Genomic DNA, 27,083 nt, shown 5'->3' with positions numbered 1-27,083 from the left:
TCACCCCTCCCAGCTGCACACCCTAGGCTTCAAATGTCAAATTCAAAATGTTAAAAAAAAAAAAAAATTGAACCAAAACAGCAGAACGAGAACAACAACCTCAGAAATCCCATCATGCTTTGCCCGGATTCAGGGGCAAAATGCCCGGGCAGTTTTCTTCTGTACAGCTAAAAATGAGGCTTGTATAAGAGACACAAAGTTCTGATGCTGTGAAACACCAGGCCTGTGAACCTTGCTGCATTGTGGAAAATAGCTGTTTACAGCTGTTTCCAACTGCCAAAAAACCATGCAGCAGCTACATCACCTGCCAGCAGTAAAAATCTTCAACAACAACAACAAAAAAAAAACAACAAAAAAAAAACCCCTCAGTCCACCCTACCGCCTACCCCCTGTCCCCTTCAACTGGCGGACCTCCTCCTCCACATTCGCCATATGCTGACGCATTTCAAGCATCTGCTGCTTCAGTAAGCGGATTTCCTGCTCATGCCTCCTCTTCGTCTTCGTCAGCCTCCTCACCTGGCCCCTCAGCCTCGTATATGTTGATAGAGGAACTGTAGAAAAAAATGTGCAAAATAGGTAAACCCAGCAATCCATCAACTTGTACATATTTCAATCTCATTGATCATCCCTAAAATTAAGAACCTGTAATGTAATACATATAACATAGCATTTACTTGCTTTTCCATAGTATGCAATGTTAATCATACAGTAAGAGAATTTTACCATAAAGCGGTGTCCTGGCTCTAAGCAGATAAGCCCTCTGGCTATGATGGCTGGGGCCAGGTGAGGAGGCTCTTGAGGAAGAAGGCCTGGGTGCAGAGGATCCCCGGGGCCGGGCAGTGCGGGTACCACTTGCAGCTGTAGTAAGGAGTAATGAATAATACAATTTAATCAAAATATATGATAAAATGGATAAAAAGTAATAACTTTATTGTTTGAACTACAATTACTTTTATTTCTATTTTCAAGTGAACTTTGATAAGGACCTTACTCTAAACACAGAACAAAAAATCATATTCTTATTCCTTTAATGTATTTATTATACATGAAAGAATATGACTCTTCAATACAGTAAAATAAAACTAGGATAGGCTTTAAAGTGATCCTTTGCGGCTATTGCGGCCTCCGGGACGTAATAGTAGCATAGGGGGCGATATTTTTGCTGGGAACACGAAGAATCACTCGCGTTCCCAATGCCTGTCGGTTCCTGACAGCGAAACCGGAAGTGGTCGCCGTGGGGTCCAGGAGGATCTGAGCGAGGCGGCGAGGGCACCGATCGACTGCAGGGGGCTCAGGGAAGCCACAGTTGAGTCAAAATCTTTTTCTTTTTTTTTTACAGGCTTAAGGATCACTTTAAAGAGAGCACTTGGAACGCAGACTGGGGCAATGGTTCATCTTGTAGTAGGAATACGACCCTGGGCACACAGTCAAGATATCAATGGTGTGGCTCCGAGACAACTCTGTGTATGTTCTTGAGTGGCCCAGCAAGAGCTTAGGCTTCAATACGATTGAATAGCTCTGGAGAGATCTTTAAAAAAAATTGCTGTGCAACAAAGCCGGACCATCCACAAGGCAAACCTAGCCACTTGCCTAGGGCCTGGAGAGGATATAGGGTCCAGATGGACGACAGCACCTATCAAATTTTTCTTAAAAAAAAAATAAGTTAATTGATCATCAGTGGTTATCAAAAACCAATGTTAAGCCTAGGGGCCCATTTTTTTTAATAACTTTATTTGCATGAATGCAGTATACTCAGTACATATTGCACAAATATCATCACTATGCCCACACAGGAGCACAAAATAATATGTTTTAACCCATTTTGGAATAAGCCCCTAACAAAACAAAATGTGGGAAAAGTGCTGCACTGTGAATACCTTACGGATATATACTTTAACTGTACATACTGCACAACTCTATAGTATTCAGCCCATGGAATTATTTTTTAGGATAAATACATACAGCATATAAAACCCAAAATAGACATACCATAAACTAATAGTTTGCTGACTTACATCCTATTTGGGCAACCACCCGCCTGAGCAAGTCCTGGTCCCTCCTCTTAAGGTCGCTCCATAACATTTGGACCTGCTTGGTGGTGAGGTCCCGCCGGTACTCGGCCCTCAGGATCCCCTGCACCCTTCTCACCACGTCCCTTTTCTCCCTCGGGGTGGTGAGGTCATACTGGCCTCTTGTAAATTCCTGGAAAAGAAATATTACAGTATTAATGACCACTGTATTATACCTTCATTAATTAAGAATCTTCTTACTTACAGCATAATGTAAACGATTATAATATTATTCATAATGACAGTTTTCAAAAATTGTGGGAAGCAACCAACTATGACTTCGGGCAGATACTAGGGATCAACGATGACTAGTGCCACCTATAACTGCTGACATTGCTAGCCATAATAACTACATCATTTCATTTCATGTGTGATTGGACTGACAGAGAAGATCCTGTGACAGCAAGCATCAAATATATAATTGAATGGATTCCATGAACTGGCCGCGGCGTCTATAGACTTTGTGCCAGTTCATAGCCATGGGCGTCCGCACAAAATTTTCCAGGCGGGGGGGGTGCAAAAAGGCAGGGAAGAAGTGGTGCGCCGCAAATTTTAGAGAAGATGTGTGTGCCGAAAAACCTGAGGGTTATGTTGTGCGGCGCACGTACGCGCCGCCCCCAAAAATGGGTGCGGCCATGGACCAGAATGTGGGTGTGGCCATGGGTGGCGACAAATTTTCGTTTACTTAGCAATGTGGGACATTAGATTAGGACAGTGGTGGCGAAACTTTTGGAGGCCGAGTGCCCAAACTGCAACCCAAAAGTCAATTTTCTATCGCAAAGTGGCAACAGCAATTTAAAACTTCATACAAACGTTTTAACTCATACATGAACATTATTGAAAATCCAAGTTGCAAATAAACTGTGAAGATAAACAATTTCTTTCATCCTACTCCTGAAAAATGTATTCGTTTTTTAGAACCTCACAGTTTTATTTTCCGTTTTAAAAAGCAAAAATGTAGGTTTAATGCTATTGTCTCATAGGATAATCATTCAGCTTTTCCCAGAGGCCCCCAACAAGACAAATGTAGCAATCATGAGGCCCCCAAGAAATCATCAGGCTCCCAACAAGACACATTCAGCAATCTTGAGACCCCCAACAAGACAAATTCAGCAATCATGTTGCCCCCAACAAGACAAATTCAGCAATCATGAGGCCCCCAACAAATCATGAGGCCCCCAACAAGACATTCAGCAATCATGAGGCCCCCAAAAAATCGTGAGGCCTTCAACAAGACGAATTCATCAATCATGAGGCCCCCAACAAGACAAACTCAGCAGTCATGAGGCACATAAATAGACAGGATTTCACATAAATAGGCAGAATGCCCCCTTAATATGGTAGACACCTCTCACCTGGATTCTCAATTCTCCTCTACTGGCTGTTGTGCCTGGCAATACTGTTTTTGGTTGGATTGGGGATGACGTGCGGACTGAAAGGCCTTGCGTGATGCTTGCCTGAAATGTGTCCCAAATTGCGATTTTTTTCCCTGCTAAAATGTGGCCTAAATTGAGTTTGTTTTCTGCTAAAATATGGCCCAAATTGCGTTTACTTTCTGCTGAAATGTGGCCCAAATTGCGTTTATTTTCTGCTGAAATGCAGCCCAAAGTGCGTTCATTTTCTGCTGAAATGTGGCCCAAAGTGCGTTTGTTTTCTACTAAAATGTGGCCTAAATTGAGTTTGTTTTCTGCTAAAATATGGCCCAAATTGCGTTTACTTTCTGCTGAAATGTGGCCCAAATTGCGTTTATTTTCTGCTGAAATGCAGCCCAAAGTGCGTTCATTTTCTGCTGAAATGTGGCCCAAAGTGCGTTTGGCGGGGCGCCAAAAAAAGGGCGTGGTCATGACATTGTATGGGCGGAGCGTAACCGTAACCCCAAAGCAGCAAATATAGACATTTTAGCAGAAAACAAACGCAATTTAGGCCAAATTTTAGCAGAAAACAAACGCAATTTAGGCCACATTTTAGCAGAAAACAAACGCAATTTAGGCCACATTTTAGCAGAAAACAAACAGGCCTGGGGGGCGTGTGCGGCGCGCATAGTGCGCACCGCACTATGCGCGCCGCACACGCCCCCCAGGCCCGTTTTCCGGCGCGCTGCGACCCCCTCCCCAGCCGTCCACAGCCCACCCCCCACCTTCACTTGTCCCAGGTTGGAACCAGAAAAAACAGGTCACTGTAGTGAATATGTCTCACTCTACTATTAACAGTACTGCTACAAATGCAAAGTTACAGAGATAAACTAAAAACAATTCTCTACTACACTAACACCTATGATATCCTTTTACATGATGGGACATATAAAGATTAGAGAAATGCAGTCAGAAACAGTAGCCAAAAACTATACATTCTGTTAATAGATTGCTTAAGTTACCTCAATTAGCATCTCTTTCATCCTGAGGGGAATCTTAGGAGGCATGGTGGATGGTTGATGGCAGTGCTGCGTGTCTGATGCCTGTGATGCGTCCTCTCCACGCGTTTGCCGGTGCCTGCTCTGGCCAACTTCCTGTCTCTACGCATCAGCCAATCAAAACTTCCGCTTGTGACGTACGCGTGTACGTACGTGTACGGAGGCAAAGTACGCATGCGCGCGCGCAGTGGTTGCGGAGCGGAGACGCATGGTTGTACGCTTGCCGACTACAACATACGCATCGTTGGCAATCCGGTGCGCGCATGCGCGGTACATTCAGTTGTAACGCGTAAAGAAAATCCGCATGCGAGCATAATGTTACGCATACGGCTACGATAGCTACGCGGAGATGCGAAGTTCAATAAGTAGATTACGGTATCCTTACGCGTAACGTCGTAAGTTTACGCGTAATTACAGTGATGTACCGTAGATAATGTCCTACGTCGTAACCGTAATTGCGTAATGCGTAATAGCGTAAAATTACGCGAAATTATCCGTAAGCGTAGATTTTCCCATTACGACCAGCACTGTGGTTATGAGAAGAGGAGCAATAATGGAATCTTAAAGAATCTGGACCTTGTCTTCTGTTCAACCCTTACTACATCCTTCTGCTGTGAGGGTTGTAGATTCCTGGCTACCTTTCAGAGTACTCCTAATTGTTGGAGGTATGTGGTGGTGGTGGTATGTGACTACTATGAATACTCTGTTTGCACTGTAGGCCCTGGGTACTTGAGTGGTCATGTGAATTTGGTCTCTTATAGTCTGAAGTCTGCACTCTGCAACCCCTGTTAAAGTAGCCCCTTCTGAGGTGATGGAGTTGAAGGTCCCTTTCTCTGATGTCTGAACAAATGCATCTGTAGCGTAGGGTTTGGGTTTTTGGGTGGGTGGCTTATCTCGTGTTATCAGGCCTCATCAGAGGAAATGTTAGAGGCAGTTGAGTTTATTTTAACAGGGTTTTGGGGGTTTGTTTGCTTGCTTTGGAGGGGAAATAGTTTTCTTAGAAAATGGGATTTTTAATTTCATTAGAATGTTTATTACAAGTAGAACATGGACACATGGAAATTTACAGTACTCAAAGAGTAAGGCTAGTTTAACACATGGGACCATATGCAATTAACTTTTTCTCCAGAGTTTTCTCCTAGGAGAAAAATTTGCATCTTTGATTTAGAATAACTTTTTAGCACTTCAAAATGAAAAACCACCAAACGTTGGTTAAGACCTATCAAGTATTTTTTGCTGATTGGTGGTATAAAAGGCATTTTATTGGCAAGTTTGAAAATATCCCCTAGGAGAAAACTCAGGTGAAAAAGTAAATTGCATATGGCCCATTGTGTGGTGTGATTGTCCTACCACATGAGAGCCGGGGGCAGGACAATTGCACTGCACCACTCGCCCATGCACATTGGCCTGCAGCACAGTGTGCCAATAGGGAAATATGCATAGTTCCTCCCACAGTGCTCCCTACTGGACAGGAAGTATGTCAATGTTTTTGGTCTGATGGACGCATGCACGTGCACCGTCACCACAACCATATACTTCAATGCAAATGCCTTCTGTGCGGTACTGCTTGTACCGTGAGGCAACGCACTGAATCTGTGTTGCCTCTGAGTCATTGTGACTACATCTGCCACATCATGTCACAGGCACAGCCTGGGTAGTGTGTTGTGTCTCACAGGGCCGGTTCTAGTAACAATGGGGCCCCAGGGCAAAATTAGCCTGGGAGTCTCTAACAGACACCGCCGACCAAAAAGCGACATTAAGAGCCTTTTGTTGCAGACAAAATTCCCTCCTGGGCCCCTGAGCCGGCTGCTGACCCTTCTTCTCAATCACATCCCAACTTAACTGTGCTCCCCGGGGCCCCTGTAGAGTCTTGGGCAGTTTAGTGTCTCACATTCCAGCCAGCACAGATGAAACGCTACGCTGCCAAAGACTCTGCAGAGGTCCAGGGTAGCAACAGTTATGATGGGGGATACACCTTGGGGGCCCAAACAGGCTCAGGGGCCCTGGGGCGATTGCCCCCTTTGCCTCTATGGTAGCGCTGGCCCTGGTGTCTCATTGAGACTTATGGCCGCTGTGATGGGGAGGGGAGTGGTGGGGGAGGTTACCATGATGCAGCCCGGTAACTGTGAAAGTAGCCTAAATAGGGAGCCTAAAAGTTTCAGTCTACCCACTGTTAGTCATAAGAAAGCAATTTATGATGACAAGCTGGGAGGCTTGTTTTAAATCAGCTTTAACAAGGGCTTTTAAAAACATCCATCACGAAAGCCAAGATCTCCCTTGACATTATCCTTTTAAACGGAGTCATGGATTCCTGGAGTAAACCGTTTGTATTTTCTCAAATCTTTTTAATGATACAATGAAAGCATAACAATTAGTAAAGCGTATATACTTGAAATAATGTATAGAATAAATAACAATTAACTGTATAACATATTTTAAAGCCAGACCATGCACAAGAGAACTCGCTTGAGAACCTTGGGGTCATTATATGTAAACAAACACCAGAGATGTTGGTTTAGTTTGTGTAGAGCGTATGAAGAAAATAGTTTTGTCTATATTCCCAGAAGAGTCGGGAAAGTGGGAATCAGATGAGCATAATACATTCAGGATAACCATGAATATAAAAGTAGCAGTTGAGTATTGTACTGTGATAGCCATCAGTTAAAGTACAACAGAATGGAACATCGCTGTGCTGGCAAAAAGGCAAACACATCCACTGACAGGATATCAATACCAGGTTCACAACAGGAATACAGAGTACAAGGCACCTTTTCCTGTGATTCTACTAATCTGGTATATCTGATCATGCAAAAAGCCCCAAAGGAATTTACGTTGGAGAAACTGGACAAACGCTGTGTGACCGTAAGAACAGACACAGGTGCACTATTAACAATACCAAATCTAGGGCTTGATTTCCTAAGCTGCGCTGCTACAGCAGCGCAGCTTAATGACTACAGGGAGTGTTATCATTTCCTGTGCATGCTACACAGCCATAGCATGTGCATTCCATTTACTCTGGGCTCAATTAGTTTACCCATTTTAACCGAATGGACATGATTGTCACGTCCATTCGGCTGCTGCTGGGCTGCTGTGTGCTCGCTCTCATGTGTGCTCTCGTGCCACCCCCCATTAGCCCGGAGATCAAAGAATAGTTCCCATTCATTGATCTAAGTCCCTGGCAGAAAGACCGACGGCATCTTAACAGAAGCCGCAGTCTTTCTGAGAAAAAAAAGTTTCCCGTCTTCCCTATACTTCCTGGAAGCGAGAGCGTTCACTCCCAGGACTAAAAAAACTAAGAACATTTGACTGTGGCTATTTTGGGGCCAAATAGTAAAACTACATCCACATACATTTTTTATTAAATAAACACATATTATTATATTTAATATGACCCAAATAAGATTTTTAATGAAAAAAAAATAAGATTAAAAAAAAAAAGCAAAACATAAATAGTTACCTAAGGGACTGAACTTTTTTCATATGCAGGTGAAGAGGGTGTATTACTAATACTTTTTAAATTATAAGCTTGTAAATAGTGATGGACGCAAAACTGAAAAATGCACCTTTATTTCCAAATTAAATATTGGCGCCATACATTGTGATAGGGACATCATTTCAATGGTGTAATAACCGGAACACATGGGAAAATAAAATACATAGGTTTTAATTATGGTACCATGTATTATTTTAAAGCTATATGGACGAAAACTGAAAAATAATGATTTTTTCTATTTTTTTCTTAATAGACCTGTTAAAAAGCATTTAGAGTAAAATAATTCTTTGCAAAATGTACCACCCAAAGAAAGCCTAATTAGTGGCCGAAAAAATAAGATATAGATCAATTCATTGTGATAATCTATATATATAAAATCAGATGTGGGTGTGTATGTATGTATGTATGTATGTATGTGCCGCGATCACTCGAAAACGGCTTGACCGATTTGAACGAAACTTGGTATACAGATCCCTTACTACCTGGGATGATATGTTCTGGGGGTCTCGCGTCCCCCCTGTACACTTGGGCGGAGCTACAAACAGCAAATCAGATTTCACCCATTCAAGTCAATGGAAAAAATGTAAAAGGCTGCCATCCTCACAGTAATCAAGCCACAGTCCCCACACTTGGCACAGGTGGTCACTTGGTGACCGAGGTTACAAATCCAGGAAAAGTGGGCGGAGCATAAAACAGCTAATCAAATTTCAGCCATTCATTGTTAATGGGAAAATGTAAACTGCAGCTATTCTTACACTGTTAATCGCAGGGTTCTCAAACTTGGCACACTTGGTCACTGGGTGAATGCAATTAAGATTCAAGAAAGTGGGTGGAGCCTACAACAGCCAATCAAAATTCACCTATTGATTTTCAAGGGGAATATTTAAACTGCTGCCACTCTTACACTGTTAATGGCAGAGGCTTCAAACTTGCTACAGTCGTCATTGGGTGACTGGGGTCTAAATTCACTAAAGGGGCGGGCCACAAACAGCCAATCAGATTTCCTTGTTGGATAAACTGCTTCCATTGATTGACGCTTTGAGTCCGCAAGGAGAAAAGCTCAATATAAATGTTATTTGTCTTGTCTTGTCTTGTCATTCACGCATTTTTTATGCCAGGAACCTGAAAGCTCACAAACGTGGTCATTGAGTGACTGTGTGTCAAGGTCACAAAAAGTGGGTGGAGCCAAAAACAGCTTTTACTGGGAAAATATAAACTGCAGCCATTCTTACATTGTTAATGGCAGGGTTCTCAAACTTTGCACAGTTGGTCATTGGGTAACTGAGATTAAGATTTTGGAAGGTGGATGGAGCTTACAACAGCCAATAAATAATTGATTTTTAAAGGGAATGTTTAAGCTGATACCATTCTCTTATACTGTTAAAAGCAGATGCCTCAAACCTGGTACAGTTGGTCACTGGGTGACCAGGGCCCAAACTCAGAAAGGGGGCGGAGCCACAAACAGCCAATAAGATTTGTTCATTTTTAAATGAGAATATACAAAGTATTGATACCAAGGACCCCAAAGCTGATAAACTTGATAATTGAGTGACTGTATGTCAAGGTTAGAAAAAGTGGGTGGTGCCAACAACTAAATTTTTAACATGGCAGGGTTCCCCAACTTTACACAATTGGCCACTGGGTGACTGGGATGAATATTCAGAAATGTGGGTGGAGCCTACAACAGCCAAAAATGTACCTATTGATTTTCAAGGGGAATATTCACATTGCTACCATTCTTACACTGTTAATGGCAGAGGCCTCAAACCTGATACAGTCAGTCATTGGGTGACTGGGGTCCAAATTCACTAAAGGGGTGGAGCCACAAACAGCCAATCAGATTTGTTAGATTGATTTCAGCCATTCTGTTATTGGCAGGGTTCTCAAACGTGACACAGTTGGCCACTGGGTGACTGGGACTAATATTCAGGAAAGTGGGTGGAGCCTACAGCAGCCAATCAAAATTCACCTTTTGATTTTCAAGGGGAATATTGCAACTGCAGCCATTCTTACACTGTTAATGGCAGAGGCCTCAAACCTGCTACAGTCGGTCGTTAAGTGTCTGGGGTTCAAATTCAATAAAGGGGCGGAACCAAAAACAGCCAGATTTCTTTGCTGGATAAACTGATTCCATTACCATAATTTTGATGCCAGGAACCCAAAGGCTCACAAACTTGGTCATTGTGTAGTGACTGTGTGTCCAGGTTACAAAAAAAGTGGGTGGAGTTAAAACAGATTTTTCTGGGAAATTGTAAACTGCAGCCCTTCTTTACTGTTAATGCCAGGGTTCTCAAACTTAGCATAGCTGGTTACTGGGTGACTGTGATTAATGTTCAGAAAAGTGGGTGGAACCTAAAAATGCCAATCAAAAATCACATGTTGCTTTTCAAGGAGAATGTTACAATTGCTGCCATTCTTGCACTGTTAATGGCACAAGCCTCACACCTGGTACAGTTGGTCATTGGGTCACTGGGGATCAAATTCAGAGAAGGGGACAGAGCCACAAACAGTGAATCAGATTTGTTTCATTTCATGGGAAAATACAAATTATTGATGCCAAGGACTCCACAGTTCACAAACTTTGTCATAGAGTGACTGTGTGTCCAGGTTACAAAAAAAGGGCGGAGCTAAAAACAAATTTCTCTGGGAAAGTGTAAACTGCAGCCCTTCTTACACTGTTTATGGCAGGGTTCCCAAACTTTGCCCAGATGGTCACTGAGTGACTGAGATTAATATTCAGGGAAGTAGGTGGAGCCTATAATAGCCAATCAAAATTCACCTGTTGATTTTCAAGTGGAATATTTAAATTGCTGCCATTTTTCCACTGTTAATAGCAGATGCCTCAAACCTGCTACAATTGGCCATTGGGTGACTGGGGTTCAAATGCTGGAGAGGGGGTGAAGCCACAAACAGCCACAAATCTGATTTGTTTAATTTCTATGGGAATATACAAATTATTGATGCCAAGGACCCCAAAGCACACAAACTTGGTCATTGAGTGTTTGTGCGTTAGGGTTAGAAAGTGGGCGGAGCTAACACCAGCCAAATACATACACGGGCAATGCCGGGTCATCAATGGGTGGAGACAAATACAAATTTCACTGGGAAAATGTAAACTGCAGCCATTCTTACACTGTTAATGGCAGGGTTTTTAAACTTTGCACAGTTGGTCACTGGGTGACTGGGATTAATATTCAGAAAAGTGTGTGGAGCTTACAACAGTGAATCAAACTTCACCATTGCTTTTCAAGGGGAATATTTAATTGCTACCATTCTTGCACTGTTAATGGCACAGGCCTTAAACCTGGTACAGTTGGTAATTGGGTGACTGGGTTTCAAATTCAGAAAAGGGGGTGGAGCCACAAACAGCCAATCAGATTTTTTTCATTTCAATGCGAATTATTGATGCCAAAGACCCCAAAGCTCACAAACTTGGTCAGTGAGTAATTGTGTGTTAGGGTTAAAAAAAGTATGCAGAGCCAACACCAGCCAAATACATACCCGGGCAACGCCGGGCAATCAGCTAGTTAGTGATAAAGTTATTGGCAAATGAATGGGAGGTGAAAATTGCTTGGATGCATAAGTAGAGATGGCCCGAACCTCCGATTTTAGGTTCGCGAACCGGGTTCGCAATCTTCCGCAAAAGGTTCGGTTCGTGCAAACTTTTGCGAACCGCAATAGACTTCAATGGGGATGCGAACTTTGAAAACTAGAAACATTTATGCTGGCCACAAAAGTGATGGAAAAGAGGTTTCAAGGGGTCTAACACCTGGAGGGGGGCATGGATGAGTGGGATAGACGCCAAAATCCTGGGGAAAAATCTGGATTTGACGCAAAGCAGCGTTTTAAGGGCAGAAATCACATTGAATGCTAAATTGCAGGACTAACGTGCTTTCAAACATCTTGCATGTGTATACATCAATCAGGGAGTGTAATTAGAGTACTGCTTCACACTGACACACCAAACTCACTGTGTAACACACCGCAAACAGCTGTTTGCGTAGTGACGGCCGTACTGGACTGGTGCGCACCATGGCGAGAGTGCAGGCCATGGCAGTGTTCAAGCCCATATGGTCGCCGGGTTGTGGTAGCTCAATGATAGAACAACAGTGACGGTCCAGCTGATCAAATTTGCTCTGTCCACAATGAAGCAACAACCTTATTATCTTCTTCTATGTAGGTAGGCATAGGTAGGTGCCCCAGTATAGGTAGGTAGGCATAGGTAGGTGCCCCAGTAGTTAGCTAGGCATAGGTAGGTGTCCCAGTATAGGTAAATAGGCATAGGTAGGTGCCCCAGTAGTTAGCTAGGCATAGGTAGGAGTCCCAGTATAGTTAGGTAGGCATAGGTAGGTGTCCCAGTATAGGTAGATACACATAGGTAGGTGCCCCAGTAGTTAGCTAGGCATAGGTAGGTGTCCCAGTATAGGTAAATAGGCATAGGTAGGTGCCCCAGTAGTTAGCTAGGCATAGGTAGGAGTCCCAGTATAGTTAGGTAGGCATAGGTAGGTGTCCCAGTATAGGTAGATACACATAGGTAGGTGCCCCAGTAGTTAGCTAGGCATAGGTAGGAGTCCCAGTATAGGTAGGTAGGCATAGGTAGGAGTCCAAGTATAGGTGGGTAGGCATAGGTAGGAGTCCCAGTATAGGTAGATAGGCATAGGTAGGTGCCCCAGTAGTTAGCTAGGCATAGGTAGGAGTCCCAGTATAGGTGGGTAGGCAGAGGTAGGTGTCCCAGTATAGGTAGATAGGCATAGGTAGGTGCCCCAGTAGTTAGCTAGGCATAGGTAGGAGTCCCAGTATAGGTAGGTAGGCATAGGTAGGTGCCCCAGTAGTTAGCTAGGCATAGGTAGGAGTCCCAGTATAGGTAGGTAGGCATAGGTAGGTGTCCCAGTATAGGTAGATACACATAGGTAGGTGCCCCAGTAGTTAGCTAGGCATAGGTAGGAGTCCCAGTATAGGTAGGTAGGCATAGGTAGGAGTCCCAGTATAGGTAGGTAGGCATAGGTAGATGCCCTAGTATAGGTAGGTAGGTAGGCATAGGTAGGTGTCCCCGTATAGGTAAATAGGTGCCCTAGTAGTTAGGTAGGTATAGGTAGGAGACCCAGTATAGGTAGGTAGGCATAGGTAGATGCCCTAATATAGGTAGGTAGGTAGGCATAGGTAGGTGTCCCCGTATAGGTAAGTAGGTGCCCCAGTAGTTAGGTAGGCATAGGTTGGTGTCTCAGTATAGATAATTAGGCAGGGCCTGGCTGGCACAGTAATAGCAATTACCAAGGTCCAGCTGCAACAGATAGGGCTGTATTATAATGCAGTGTCAGTGGGCAACACAAAAAAAAAACACATCAGGAGAACATTGGCTCTCAAAAGAGCTGTTGAGGGGTGCTATTTTAGCAATAACAATCAGCCAGGAGCAAGCTAACAAGCCTACAAGAGCCTAACTAATCTTTTCCTATGAGAGTCTGCCAGCAGCTGTCCCTTCACTAATTACTGCGGGCACACGAGTGAGTGTAAAAGCCAGCGCTGCCTGACTTTTATAAGGGGGGAGTGGCTCCAGGAGAGAGTGTAGCCTAATTGGCTACAATGTGCCTGCTTACTGTGATGTATAGGGTCAAAGTTGACCCTAATGGCGCATTATGGGAGCGAACCGAACTTCCGCTAATGTTCACCTTCGCTGGCGAACACGAACCACCGAAAGTTTGCATGGAACCGTTCGCAGGCGAACCATTCGGGCCATATCTATGCATAAGGTGAAAAATGACTGAGGCCCAGTGCACACCAAAAACCTCTAGCAGATCCGTAAAATGTGGTGGCTGGATAGTGTACTGGTTAAGGGCTCTGCCTTCAACATGGGAAACCAGGGTTCTAATCCTGGCTAGGTCAAGTACCTATCAGTAAGGAGTTCAAGGCAAGACTCCCTAACACTGCAGGGTGGCCTCTTGAGCGCGTCCCAGTGGCTGCAGCTCTTGAGCGCTTTGAGTCCGAAAGGAGAAAAGCGCTATACAAATGTTCGGATTATTATTATAAAATGCTTGGTATGCACCAGGCCTGAGGGCTGAAATGGTTAAAGTGAACCATAAGTCAAAAATAAAAAATGAGTTTTACTCACCTGGGGCTTCCCTCAGCCCCCTGCAGCTGATCAATGCCCACGTAGAGTCGATCTTATGCTCCTGGACCTACCGGCGGCTACTTCAGGTTTTGCCGTCACTGGCCGTTAGGCAAGGAAGGCGGCAAAAGCAGTATAGGGGATGCTATTGTAGCTGGGAATGCGAAGAATTACTCGCGTTCCCAGCCTGACGGCCGGTGATGGCGAAACCGGAAGTAACCGCCGGCGGGTCCAGGAGCATCAGAGAGACTCTATGTGGGCACCGATCAGCTGCAGGGGGCTGAGGGAAGTCCCAGGTGAGTAAACACATTTTTTATTTTTGACTTAAGGTTACTTTTAAAGAGTGCTTCGTTACATTTAACGATCGCTCCACTGAACCCGCCCAGAGCCCAGCGGGTCCAGTAGTTTCAAAGAACAATATTGCTGCACTTTGATTGACCCAGTAGCCTAATTCTTTTAAGTTAGCCAATAAATGATATAATCCTGATTCAAAACATCTTGCTTTTTGTGAACATAAAAGGGAGAGAAAAGAAAGGGGACCTGAACTCTTGCACAGGACAGAAGGAAAACATACATAAATGTACCCTGTATGTATTTAGAGAGTTTAGCCTGTCTAATTCCCCCTCATCTGTGACTAATCACCACTGTAATTTGATCTCTTCAGCTGTATCAGCTCTGGAATCTCCTCTGCCTCGGCAGAGCAGCTAATTTGTAAACCCAGAATGTTAACAATATGTCTGCTTCCATGAAAGCAGGAAGTAGACACACTGCAGATTTATTACAGGATTTGTATCAGCTGTAACAAGGGAATATTTTTCTTTAAAGGTTATTATGCAGGTGCATATCTTTTAGAACAGAGAGGAAGTTCTGAGTTCAGGTCCACTTTAAGTTGAACCCACCTCCACCCGAACACCCACACACCCACACCCAAAGATATCAGAAATAGGTAGTTTTTTGTGCGCTTCCTCCAGATATCAATATTAAATAGCCTTTGTGACCTTCCCCCAATATTTGTATTTGGTAACCTTTGCAACCCTCCACCTTCTTCCCCAGCAGTATTAAAGAGAAACCGTAACCAAGAATTGAACTTTATCCCAATCAGTAGCTGATACCCCCTTTCCCATGAGAAATCTTTTCCTTTTCTCAAACGGATCATCAGGGGGATCTGTATGGCTGATATTGTGGTGAAACCCCTCCCACAAATGATGTCAGCGCCTCACAGCACTGAGGAGCCTTGTTGAATTGTGGGAAATAACAGCTGTTTCCAAACTGCCAAAAATGCAAGCAGCATCTCCATCCAGTGACATCACCTGCCAGCAGTAAAAATTTCACCACGTGATAAGTGTCAGAATGTAAATCAGGGAGAGGAAAGATTTTACAAACACTGACTAAATCATTGATACATAATTATTGTAAAAAATGGAGCACTTTTTTATTACATTATTTTCACTGGAGTTCCACTTTAAGTAACTTGTGCAGTTGTTCATCTGTCCATACAAACTTCTGATCTCTCAGTAGTTTTCTGTTAGCAAATTTAAGAGTAACGTTAATGCAAAATTGAACTTCATCCCAATCAGTAGCCCTCTGAAATCCCTTTACCATGAAAAATCATGACTTTTTCTTGAATAGATTATCTGTAAGTGAAATAACTCTAAGTGCATGTGGGGAAATAACAGGAAATAACCAAGTGCATGTGGGGAAATAACATAAAATAACTGTAAGTGCATGTGGGAAAATTACAGGAAATAATTGTAAGTGCATGTGGGGAATGCCTGTCCCAATCAGGTTTGTGGATCTCCTCCCCAGCTTAGTCACTCTCCCAAAAGGGATATTTATAAATGGACTATAAAATACCCAACTCCCAAAACTACAAAACACTAGGAGGCACACAGATGAAAAACCGAAACAATTAAAAACAGTTTTAAAAAAAATGAATGATAAGTGTTGCCCTACTTCCAGTGAAGTCACGCCTGGAAAACGCCAAATAGGACCTTAAACTCCTAAATGACCGCCTCCTGCCAATTGACGTGAGCACGGCGGTAGCCACAGGACCTTTTAACGCCAATTGGCCTGCAGTCCTGGGGGCGTGTTTTGCAGGAGATCATACCGCTTGAATGACGGAGCTACACTAGGAGACTATTTTGCCGTCTATTTATATTGTACAGTGCGGCGATTAGGGATGGTCGGAAATGCCAATTTCCGTTTCCACAGAAAATCCGCTTTCCGTCATTGTCGATTACCGCTAGCGCTACCAATTCCGCTTTCTGCTACCGAATTCCACATTCCGATGCGGATTTTCGCGGAAATTTCCGTCGACATTTGACATTGATTTTCTCACAAATTGCAAGGTCTTTTTGAAAAAAAAAATTATCTTCTTCCCACTCTTCTGCTTAACATATCCTGGAAATGTGGTGTGTCTAGCACCTATGGGGGCTTTGCTATTAACCGCTAAAGTCGGTGGCTTTTGACTGGAATGTTAAATGCAGAAAATTCGCATTATCCAATATGCGGTAATTTTAAGCTAATCCGAAGACTCAGAATGAATAAGCCAATCACAGAATGCAGAAATTTCCACCTAAATCCCCATTATTTGATTGGTTTATTCATTCTGAGTCTTCTGATTGTCATAAAATTGCTGCATATCGGAAAAATGCGTATTTTCCGCATTTTAAATTACAGTCACAAGCCGCCGATTTTAGCGGTTAAAAGCAAAGCCCCCATGGGTGCTAGAAACACCACATTTTCAGGGTTTGTTAAACAGAAGAGTGGGAACAAGAAAAATTCAAAAAGATCTTATAGTTTTTGAAAAAATCGATGTTAAAGTCGGCAGAAATTTCGGTGAAAATTTCCTAAAAAATCTGGCTACCGCACTTGTATTACCGATTTCCGCATTCCGATGCGGGAATGCAATTTCCGATCGGAGATGTGGGAATTGCATTTCCGTGGTATCTGAACAAGCATCCCTAGCTGTGATCCATGGCAGCGCTGTACTGGGGACAGTCATGTCACTCGGCTGTCCCCTCTGGCAGCACAAAAGCGATCAGCTCTCATAGGCTGGGGCCTATGACAGCCGATCACTGTCATTGGGTAGCAGGGGGAGCAAGGGCGGGCATTAAAAATAATAATAAAAATATAGCAGAATTTATTTAAAAAAGAAACAAAGAAATATTTGTGAAAAATTAAATAAACTTAACAGGAGTGATCACAGCCCACCAACAGAAAGCTCTGGTGGTGGGCAGAAAAGAAGGGGGAAATCACTTGTGTGCGGAGTTGTACGACCCTGCAGCGAGGCCTTAAAGCTGCAGTGGTCTTAATTGTATAAAATAGCCTGGTCACTAGGGGGGTGTAAACCCAGGGTCCTCAAGTGGTTAATACAACACTTAAAAAGATGGTTTTATAAGCTTGAACCAATCTGTGGGTCAATAAGCAGCAGGGGTGCAGCTAAGGTTTTTGTGGCCCTAAGCGGACTGCAGGAAGTGGCCCTAGGCGAAAAATGGGTGTGGCTATCCCGCATAAGTGGGTGTGGCCATGACATGGGGTGGAGCTGGAGGGCGGATTGAGGCGGGGCTGTTTGCGGGGAAAATGGATGTGGGGGTGATTGAGGCGCGCGCAGATGGATTTGGCCATGACATTGTATGGGCGGAGCTTAACCGTAGCACAGCAAATATAGCCAACTATGACCATTAAATAATAAATGCAGCAACAGTTACCCCAGACACCAGAAAATAAAAACGCAATTTGTGCAACATTTCAACAGAAAAAGAACAGAATTTGGGCCACATTTCAGCAGAAATCAAACGCAATTTGGGCCACATTTCAGCAGAAATCAAACGCAATTAGGGCCACATTTCAGCAGAAATCAAACGCAATTTGGGCACATTTTCAGCAGAAATCAAACGCAATTAGGGCACATTTTCAGCAGAAATCAAACGCAATTTGGGCACATTTTCAGCAGAAATCAAACGCAATTTGGGCACATTTCAGCAGAAATCAAACGCAATTTGGGCACATTTTCAGCAGAAATCAAACGCAATTTGGGTACATTTTCAGCAGAAATCAAACGCAATTAGGGCACATTTTCAGCAGAAATCAAATGCAATTAGGGCACAGTTCAGCAGAAATCAAACGCAATTAGGGCACATTTTCAGCAGATATCAAACGCAATTAGGGCACATTTTCAGCAGAAATCAAACGCAATTTGGGCACAGTTCAGCAGAAATCAAACGCAATTAGGGCACATTTTCAGCAGATATCAAACGCAATTAGGGCACATTTTCAGCAGAAATCAAACACAATTAGGGAACAGTTCAGCAGAAATCGAACGCAATTAGGGCACATTTTCAGCAGATATCAAATGCAATTAGGGCCACATTTTCAGCAGAAATCAAACACAATTAGGGAACAGTTCAGCAGAAATCAAACACAATTAGGGCACATTTTCAGCAGAAATCAAACACAATTAGGGCACAGTTCAGCAGAAATCGAACGCAATTAGGGCACAGTTCAGCAGAAGTCAAACACAATTAGGGAACAGTTCAGCAGATATCAAACACAATTAGTGCACATTTTCAGAGCTGCAAAAAGAAAATAATTTACTCACCTGGCAGTGGCACTGGCAAAAGTCTTCTCTCCCAGTCTCCTCTCCTGGCCGGCTCCTCAGGCGCGCAGTTCCCACGGAGCTCCCTCCCTCCTCCAATCTCCCGCGCTGATTGAATCAGGGCTACAGGAAGATGGCCACCCAAAGCCCTGTACTAGAGGCATATAAATAGTCTCCAGAGCAGGGCTTCGGCGGCGGCCATCTTCCCGTAGCCCTGCCCTGCTCTGCTCTGCCAGCCACGCGGGGCTGCGATCTTGAGGCCCCAAGCGACCGCTTGGTTCGTTTTATGCCTCGCGGCGCCCCTGATAAGCAGTGCCTCATGGTCAGTGTAGTAGATATGCATAAACACACTTATTTCGTGATAAATGTTGTCTTTAGTGATTGCCATGTGGAACTTCATCAGAGGTAGGCCAATACTTAACTATCTCTTTTTAAAGTGAGCCCGAGCTGAGAAAAATATGGAGGCTGACATTAGTGACATATTTATTTCCTTTTAAACAATGCACATTGAGGTTATTATTTTTACCTTAAAAGGAACTTGAAAGAGGAACTTCAGCCTAAACAAACATACTGCCATTAAGTTAGTTATGTTAATTAAACTAGATAGGTAATATAATCTCTTGCCCACCCTGATTTAAAGGACTTACGAGGCCAAGTTATGGAAAAAAAGTTAATTACCTGCTTCACCTTATACGGCACGGAGGACGCCGTCCGCGCCCTCCGTGCCGATCCGCCGGGTCCCCCCGCTCGTCAGCCCCCCGGGGATGGCTCCCGACCCCACGGCCGGGTCGGCTCCCCTGCCTCTCCCAAAATGGCCGCTCGCTCTGGCCGCGGCTGCGCAGTCCGCATAGCCGCAAGTGCGGCTGCGCAGCTCTAGGGCCAACCTCCCCGATCCACGCTACGTAGCGTGGATCGGGGAGGTTGGCCCTAGAGCTGCGCAGCCGCACTCGCGGCTATGCGGACTGCGCAGCCGCGGCCAGAGCGAGAGGCCATTTTGGGAGAGGCAGAGGAGCCGACCCGGCCGTGGGGTCGGGAGCCATCCCCGGGGGGCTGACGAGCGGGGGGACCCGGCGGATCGGCACGGAGGGCGCGGACGGCGTCCTCCGTGCCGTAAAAGGTGAAGAAGGTAATTAACTTTTTTTCCATAACTTGGCCTCGTAAGTCCTTTAAAAGAGCAGGCAAATGTTTGTGATTTAATGGGGGCAGCCATCTCTTTGGTTGAAAGGAGGTGACAGGAAACATGAGACACAATTCCAACTGTCCTGTCCTGCCCGGGCAGATTTCTTTGATGGGGCGAGCTTAGCTTCTGTGCAGCTAAAAATGAGGCTTGGGTAAGAAAAACAAATTTCTGATGCTGTGAAACAATTAAAGAAACATCAAGCCTGTTCAGTGCTGCTGACTGAGTAGATTTTTAGTCTAGAGGCTCATGCACTGTGCACTGCATAGCACACAAATAAATATGCTGTAATGGGCTTTAAGTTTTTCATCTAGGTGCCTCCTTAGTTTTTAGTGATGAGCACAACTTTCGCATAGACATATTTTGCATTGTAATTTGCAACTACGATGCAAAATTGTACTGCAAAATTTGGGGGGAAAAGTCATAATTAATGTTGTCTGTAATCATTCCAAATTTCGTGTAAGGTTTGCATAATTTTGTGCCGACTTTAGCAGTTAATAGCAAAGCACCCATATATGCTATTGCCACCAAAATTGCTACATATTTTTCAAAAAGACATTGGCCTCAATTCACTAAACTTATCTCCTGTCTTTAATAGCTCTTCTAGAGTTGTTACCATGGTGATAAGGCATGTAGTATTCAGGAAACATTTTACCTCAGGCAAGCCTAAAGTTAACTCTTCTGTCTTTAAATTAACTCTCCAATCCTTAAAATAACTCCAGAGTTAAAGACAAGCTGTTAATTAGCTGCATGTGAAAATAACTACAGAGGAGGTAAATTAACTACAGAGGAGGTAAATTAACTACAGAGGAGGTAAATTAACTACAGGAGAGGTAACTTAAGGAATGAAGAGGTAAGATAACTCTCTCACGTGTGGAGGTAAGTTTTCTCTTGCCTTATTATCTCTAGCATGATCTTAGTGAATTGAGGCCAGTCGGCACGAAATCACCCAAAAATTACGGGGAAATTACAAGTGATCATACAAAATTAATTGAATGGGCGTAATTGCGAAAAAATTACCCAGAACTACACGAAATTAGAAGACTACGATCATCACTATTAGTTTTATTCTTGTCCATGTGCTTCGTCATTTATTAATAGAGATGTCCCGAACGGTTCGCATGTGAACTTGTTTGCGCGAACAACGTGGGTTTGCGTCGAATCGTGAACTTTATGCGAGTTCGACCCGCCCCCATACTACATCATTGGGCTAAACTTTGACCCTCTACATCACAGTCAGCAGACACATGGCAGCCAATCGCGCTGCACTCCCTCCTGGAGCCCCCCCCCCCTCCTTATATAAGGCAGCAGCATCTGCCATTTTCTCATTCTGTGTGCTGCTGTATTAGTGAGAGAAGATAGGAGAGACATTGGAGAGATAGGGAGAGCGATAGTTAGGAGGTCTGTTAGCTTGCTCCTTGCTGATATTTGTCGCTGAAAAGCACCCCAAAACAGTTTGAGAGCTAACGTCCTTGTGATGTGTTTTTGTGTGTGTGGCCCACTGAGACGGCATATACAGCCCTGTCTGTCGCAGCTGGCCCCTGCTAATTGCTTTACTGTGCCAGGCCCAGCACATTCAGTGCCTAGTGTGACTGCTGCACATTGTATTATAATACCAGTCACTGCATACCTTTCACTGCACCTGTGTGACCGCAAGCTGTTTTATATACCAGTCACTACACACCTTTCAGTGCATCTGTGTGACCGCATGCTGTTTTATATACCAGCAGTCAGTGCATCCATTTTCACTGTACCTGTGTGACTGTACATTGTTATGCCAGGAGTTACTGCATACCTTCCACTGCACCTGTGTGACTGCACATTGTTATACCAGCAATCACTGCATACCTTTCACGCATCTGTGTGACTGCAAACTGTTTTATATACCAGTCAGTGCATACTGTTCATTGCATCTGTGACTGCACATTGTATTATACCAGCAATCAGTGCATACCTTTCACTGCTCCTGTGTGACTACTCAATGTATTATACCAGCAGTTAGCCAGGCCACAATTATTTTTCTAAAAAGGCGATACCCAAACTGTACCGTGATGTTGAAAGGCAAGTGGTTTCATCTCTGGCACACAGCGTTGGGTCAAGGGTACATCTGACCAGTGACCACAGATGCCTGGTCTGCAAAGCACGTTCAGGGCAGGTACATTCAGGGCTGGGCAGAGGCATAGGCTGGAGAGGCTCCAGCCTCAGGGCGCAGTGTATGAGGGGGCGCAGAATTCATTCAGCTGTCATTCCTAATTGTGTTTGAAGCACAAAGAAATAAGAAAAGGGGATACATGGCAGTGACTGCAAGCCATATAACTAGATATTAAGGTGTTGGGGAGGTTGTGGGCCCTGTGGCCCTCTTACTCTAATAGCAATCAGTGTATGACGACTGGGGTGGAAGGGATTGAGGGGCGCACTTTGGTGTCTCAGCCTTGGGTGCTGGAGGACCTTGTCCCGGCTCTGGGTACATTACTTATACAGCACAATTGGCTTGATTCACAAAGCCATGCAAACTGTTTAGCACGGGTGTGCTAAACAGTTAGCACGTGAAGTGCAGTTCGCGGACTTTTGCGCATGCAAAGTGCCACGATTCGCGCAATCGCGGGCTTTTGCACGCGCAATTTGCCGCGATTTGCCAAAGTCCGCTAGAGCGTGAATCGAGGCACTTTGCACGTGCAAAAGTCCGCGAACGGCACTTCACGCTAACTGTTTAGCACACCCGTGCTAAACAGTTTGCACGGCTTTGTGAATCAAGCCCAATGGGTCCTTCCTTGGATGTGTGGTGGTAGACGTTTCTCAGGCTCCCACTCCGGACCGAAATTGAACCCTGATGGCCGTTACTCGTGGTCTCCATGGTACTGAGAAAGTAATATGGAAAGTTTATCACACAGTTGAATGAATGGCAGACTTGTCCTCCATACCAGATTTTCGTTGAAGGAACTGAACAGACAGCAGAAAAAGGAATTTAAAAAAAATAAATGTAAGCTTTAACAATGGTAGAGAAAGAACCATCGAAAGTTGATAAGGCAGTCAGATATTACTTGACATCACTGAGGAAGAGCAATCTCGCCATGGTGCGCACCAGTCCAGCACGGCCATCACTACACAAACAGCTGTTTGTGGTGCGTTACATAGTGAGTTTAGTCTGTCAGTGTGAAGCAGTACACTAATTACACTACCTGATTGATGTACACACACACACAAGATGTTTCACACCACTTTATGCCTCCAATTTAGCAATGCAATGTGATTTCTGCCCTTAAAACCCTGCTGTGCATCAAATCCATGATTTCCCCCGGGACTTTTGGCATGTATCCCACTCCACCATGCCCCCTCCAGGTGTTAGACCCCTTGAAACATCTTTTCCATCACTTTTGTGGCCAGAATCAGTGTTCATAGTTTTGAAAGTTCGCCTGAACATTGAAGTCTATTGCGGTTCGCGAAGTTCGCAGGTTCGGGAACTTTTGTGGAAGTTTGCGTTCGAGGTTTGCAAACCTAAAATCGGAGGTTCGAGCCATCTCCATTTATTAATACAGTGCTGAAAATTAAAACTGTATTTGGCCAATGCATATATCCTTTACCTTTCATCCCACAAAAAAAGCATTCATCCCTGCCAAGTCCATTTTCTCACTTGAGATGGAAATTGTAGCTCTTGACTGCTCCTTCTCCACTGCAAGGATCATTAAGTCTGGTGAAGTTTTCTTTTTAGAGTGAAAAAATTCCCCTTTTGCCTCTTCATTTTTCATACTGACCTTATAATATGCAATGGAAATGTATTCATTGTGTCCTTCTGTAGGAAAAAATTGCTGTTATTATCAAATATTCCAGCCTAAAGTAGCCATCCTTAACAGCCATTAACCATTATTTCAATTGATGGTTAACCTCCCGGTATGATTACTTCTGAATTTTAGTGTCTAAATGCGGTGCAATGTTTTCACAAGCTTTTAGACCCTGAAAATCATACCGCTAGATAGATCTACGCCAGCCCTGCACATTACACACCTCCCATGAATCCAGCTCGGGGTTACTGCTCTGAGCTTCGGATTTCCATCCAAGCAGCCCAGGGGTTACCGCTAAGGAGGTTAAAATACAATAGCACTCAATACATTCAGGCTGGTTTCACAGTGGGACGTTAAAGTCCCACGTTACAGCAGCCAGTAACGCAGCCTAACTCACAGCACTGTAAAATCAATTGTGCTGTTCACAGTACACACGTTGGGTTTCATAGTAACGCAGCACGTTTAAACAAAGTGCTGCATGCTGTACGTTATACTGGGCTAAGCAGCTGTAGCCTGCTTGCACATGCTCAGTAATGTTGGAGGAGGAGGTCTCCCCTCCTCCTCCGCAGTCAGCCACATGGCTAATTATTATTTACTGCACTGCAGAGATTGTGGTAGGACTGTAGTGTTGTCCGGGTCATGAACGAATCGTTCATTTAATCCGGATCTTTTTTGTGAGTCGAATCATCCGGATCATCACAATGAAAGATTTGGTTCACAGTGGATATCTGTCTGGAAGAAACAGGAACATACAGAATGTACAGTGCAGGGAAAGTGCTGTCCTGCTAGTCATTTCACCCAGTCTGCTTCCCTAGTAAAATGATTCAAAGGATTCGGTTCAAAGATCCGGATCTTTTCAATTATCCGATTCAAATTATCCGAATCCTTAAAAAGATCCGGACTTCCTATCACTAACCTGGAGTGGCTGCTTTGAGAGCTGCATAACGCAGCTCAATCTGACGTCCAACTTCAACACCACCATACGTTGCGTTGGGGGCACGTTATGCGACCATAACGTCCCCTAAAACGCAACGTCTTGGTGTGTAAGTAGCCTCAGTTTTCTGTGTATGTGTTATTTTGTCCCTTAAAGCGGATCAGAGATGAAAAACTAACTATAACAAGTAACTTGTCTATATATCTTATCTAAAGTTTAGATTACACATCAAATCTAGCTGCAAACAGCTTCAACAGAATATGATTATTTCTTCCTGTGATACAATGACAGCGGCCATGTTCTGTTTGTCATCATTACACAGGCAAGCTGATCTGCATTGCCAGCCCTCAGCCTGTGAAAACCTAATTCCCCCTCCTCCCCCTCCCCTCTGCCTCTGAAATCTCTGGCTAGTAACACCTCCCCCTCCTCCTGCCCAGACTGAGCTCCCATAAGCCCTTGCTACTGTCTGAAAATGCCAAGGCACTCTGAAAAGCTGTGGGCGAGGCTTGTTTAGTTTATAGGGAATTAGAGTATTAAAACAAAAGCAAAAAAAATATTTGACTTGAGGAATGCCCTATAAACTATATGAAAGGAACACAATTATGCAGTGAGTACATTTTATCTCGGATCCACTTTAACCCCCTTGGTGGTACGCAATTTCTGAGGCTGCGTCCGCCAGGAGTTTTTTTTGCCCCCCAATTTTTTTTTGAAACGCTTTAGCTAGCATTTCGCTAGCTAAGCGTATGTAAAAAGTTGCTACGGTCCCCCACATGCCCGCCAATCGCCGCCGGCTATACATACCTAGCCACGATCCCACGAAAAGTGCGGTTTCCCGATCGGCTTCCGGCGTTGCTATGGCGACGATCGGAGATGACGTCATGACGTCATTGACGTCATCCACAATCCCGATCGCCGTCATCGCGAAGCCTGGAGCCGGTTGGGCGGCTGTGCTGGCATGGGAACGCTGGGGGGTACGTATACAGGAAGGTATTGCCAGCGATCGCGGGGGACCGGAGCAACTTTATGCATACGCTTAGCTAGCGAACCGCTAGCTAAAGCGTATGCCACCATTTAAAAGAAAAAAGTCCTGGGGCCATGTGATCCTCCGTGGCGGCTATCCCGTGTGTAGTACGGGGTTACCGCCAAGGAGGTTAAAGGTTGCCATGGTCTGTGGGAGGGAGAAGGGAAAAATATTTATTTAGGAATACGACAAATACACACACTAAAAATAAAAAAAAAACAGCAGAGACTAATGCAAAAGGTCACTATTGGGTCACATAATCGCACTGATAAATACAGAGGGAAATTGGATGGAACAATAGGCAGGAAAATATCAGCATGCCAATGGGGTGAACTTATTCTCTATATGTTGTTTTCTGTGAATCAAAGCACGGCAGAGTATCCAGAAGTGCTTCCAATGCAAACAAACAAAACTGTATTAAAGAGAACCCGAGTGAGAGTGAAAGGAATATGGAGGCTGCCATATTTATTTCCTTTTAAACAATACCAGTTCCCTGGCAGTCACCCAGATCCTCTGTCTCTAATACTTTAAACCATAGACCCTGAGCAAGCATGCAGCAGATCAGGTACTCTGACTCAGTTGACTCAGGTTTTACTGGGTTAGCCATATGCTTATTCCTGGGGGTTGACTCCATTCCTGCCAGAGGATCAACGGGACTAAGGGCTTCCAGTTGGTATTGTTTACAAGGAAATAAATATGGCAGCCTCCATATCCCTCTCACCTCGGGTCCCCTAAAGTGTAACCCCCATCATAGAACAGGGCCCCCATGGCTTTCAGAGTGGTCAGGTCAATCTGCAATAGTCAGAAGGTGTAATTGTGTCCATTAGATCCTACAGTTATGATCTGAAAACTGCAGTTCATTCTCAAGTTCTGTTGAATGGTGTCTGACCCTAAGGCTGGGTTTCTACTGCTGCGAATGCAGGCCGATTCCCCGCCCACGAATTCGGATGGGTTTCAGCAGCCTATAGAAGTCTATGAGAGCCATCCGAATTCGTTGCCGAGAAAAAATCTGAGGCCCTGCAGCATAATTTCGTCCGTAGCTGTCCGAATCCCATAGCCGTGCATAGCACGGCTAGAGGGATTCGGCTGCGAGAGGCAACAGCTGTGCCGGCATTGCGTCTCGCAAGACGCATGCCGCCGCACAAATGGAAACCTAGCCTAAGTCTGTAAATGAATAGGTCAACAGTGACAAAATGCACCACAGCCAATTGACTTAAAGAGTAACTGTCAGGCTGCAAAAGCTAATTTAAACCTCTATTCTCCTGTGTTAAACAGTTTAGAAGGAAGCCAAAAAGGCAATACTGAAGTTAAAAATCTCTCTTACTATGATGTGTGCTGAGCAGCAAGGCTCTTTATTCCCAAGCTCCTAAGGAGGACGCAGGCCGAATAACAGATACTGCAAAGCATTCTGGGGCTGCCTCTTCTTCCCACTGCAGTACCTTGGGTCATCCCCCTTCATTTCCCTATCATGCCCTAAGGCTGCTTTCTCAGTGAGACCTT

General features: G+C 44.4%; 1 long non-coding RNA gene across 1 annotated transcript; it reads right to left on the bottom strand.

Annotated features, from left to right (window-relative positions):
- Window positions 1-400: 400 nt before the first annotated feature.
- Window positions 401-2,195, bottom strand: LOC137531937 (uncharacterized). The gene is made up of 3 exons (XR_011023803.1): window positions 2,016-2,195; window positions 724-858; window positions 401-551 (listed from the first exon to the last, which is right to left on the bottom strand). It is a non-coding gene; the product is annotated as an uncharacterized lncRNA (long non-coding RNA).
- Between the last annotated feature and the right edge of the window lie 24,888 nt (window positions 2,196-27,083).

Source organism: Hyperolius riggenbachi, chromosome 9, assembly GCF_040937935.1.
Source record: "Hyperolius riggenbachi isolate aHypRig1 chromosome 9, aHypRig1.pri, whole genome shotgun sequence".
NCBI lineage: Eukaryota > Metazoa > Chordata > Amphibia > Anura > Hyperoliidae > Hyperolius > Hyperolius riggenbachi.
This window is presented reverse-complemented; position numbering and strand designations above follow the sequence as displayed.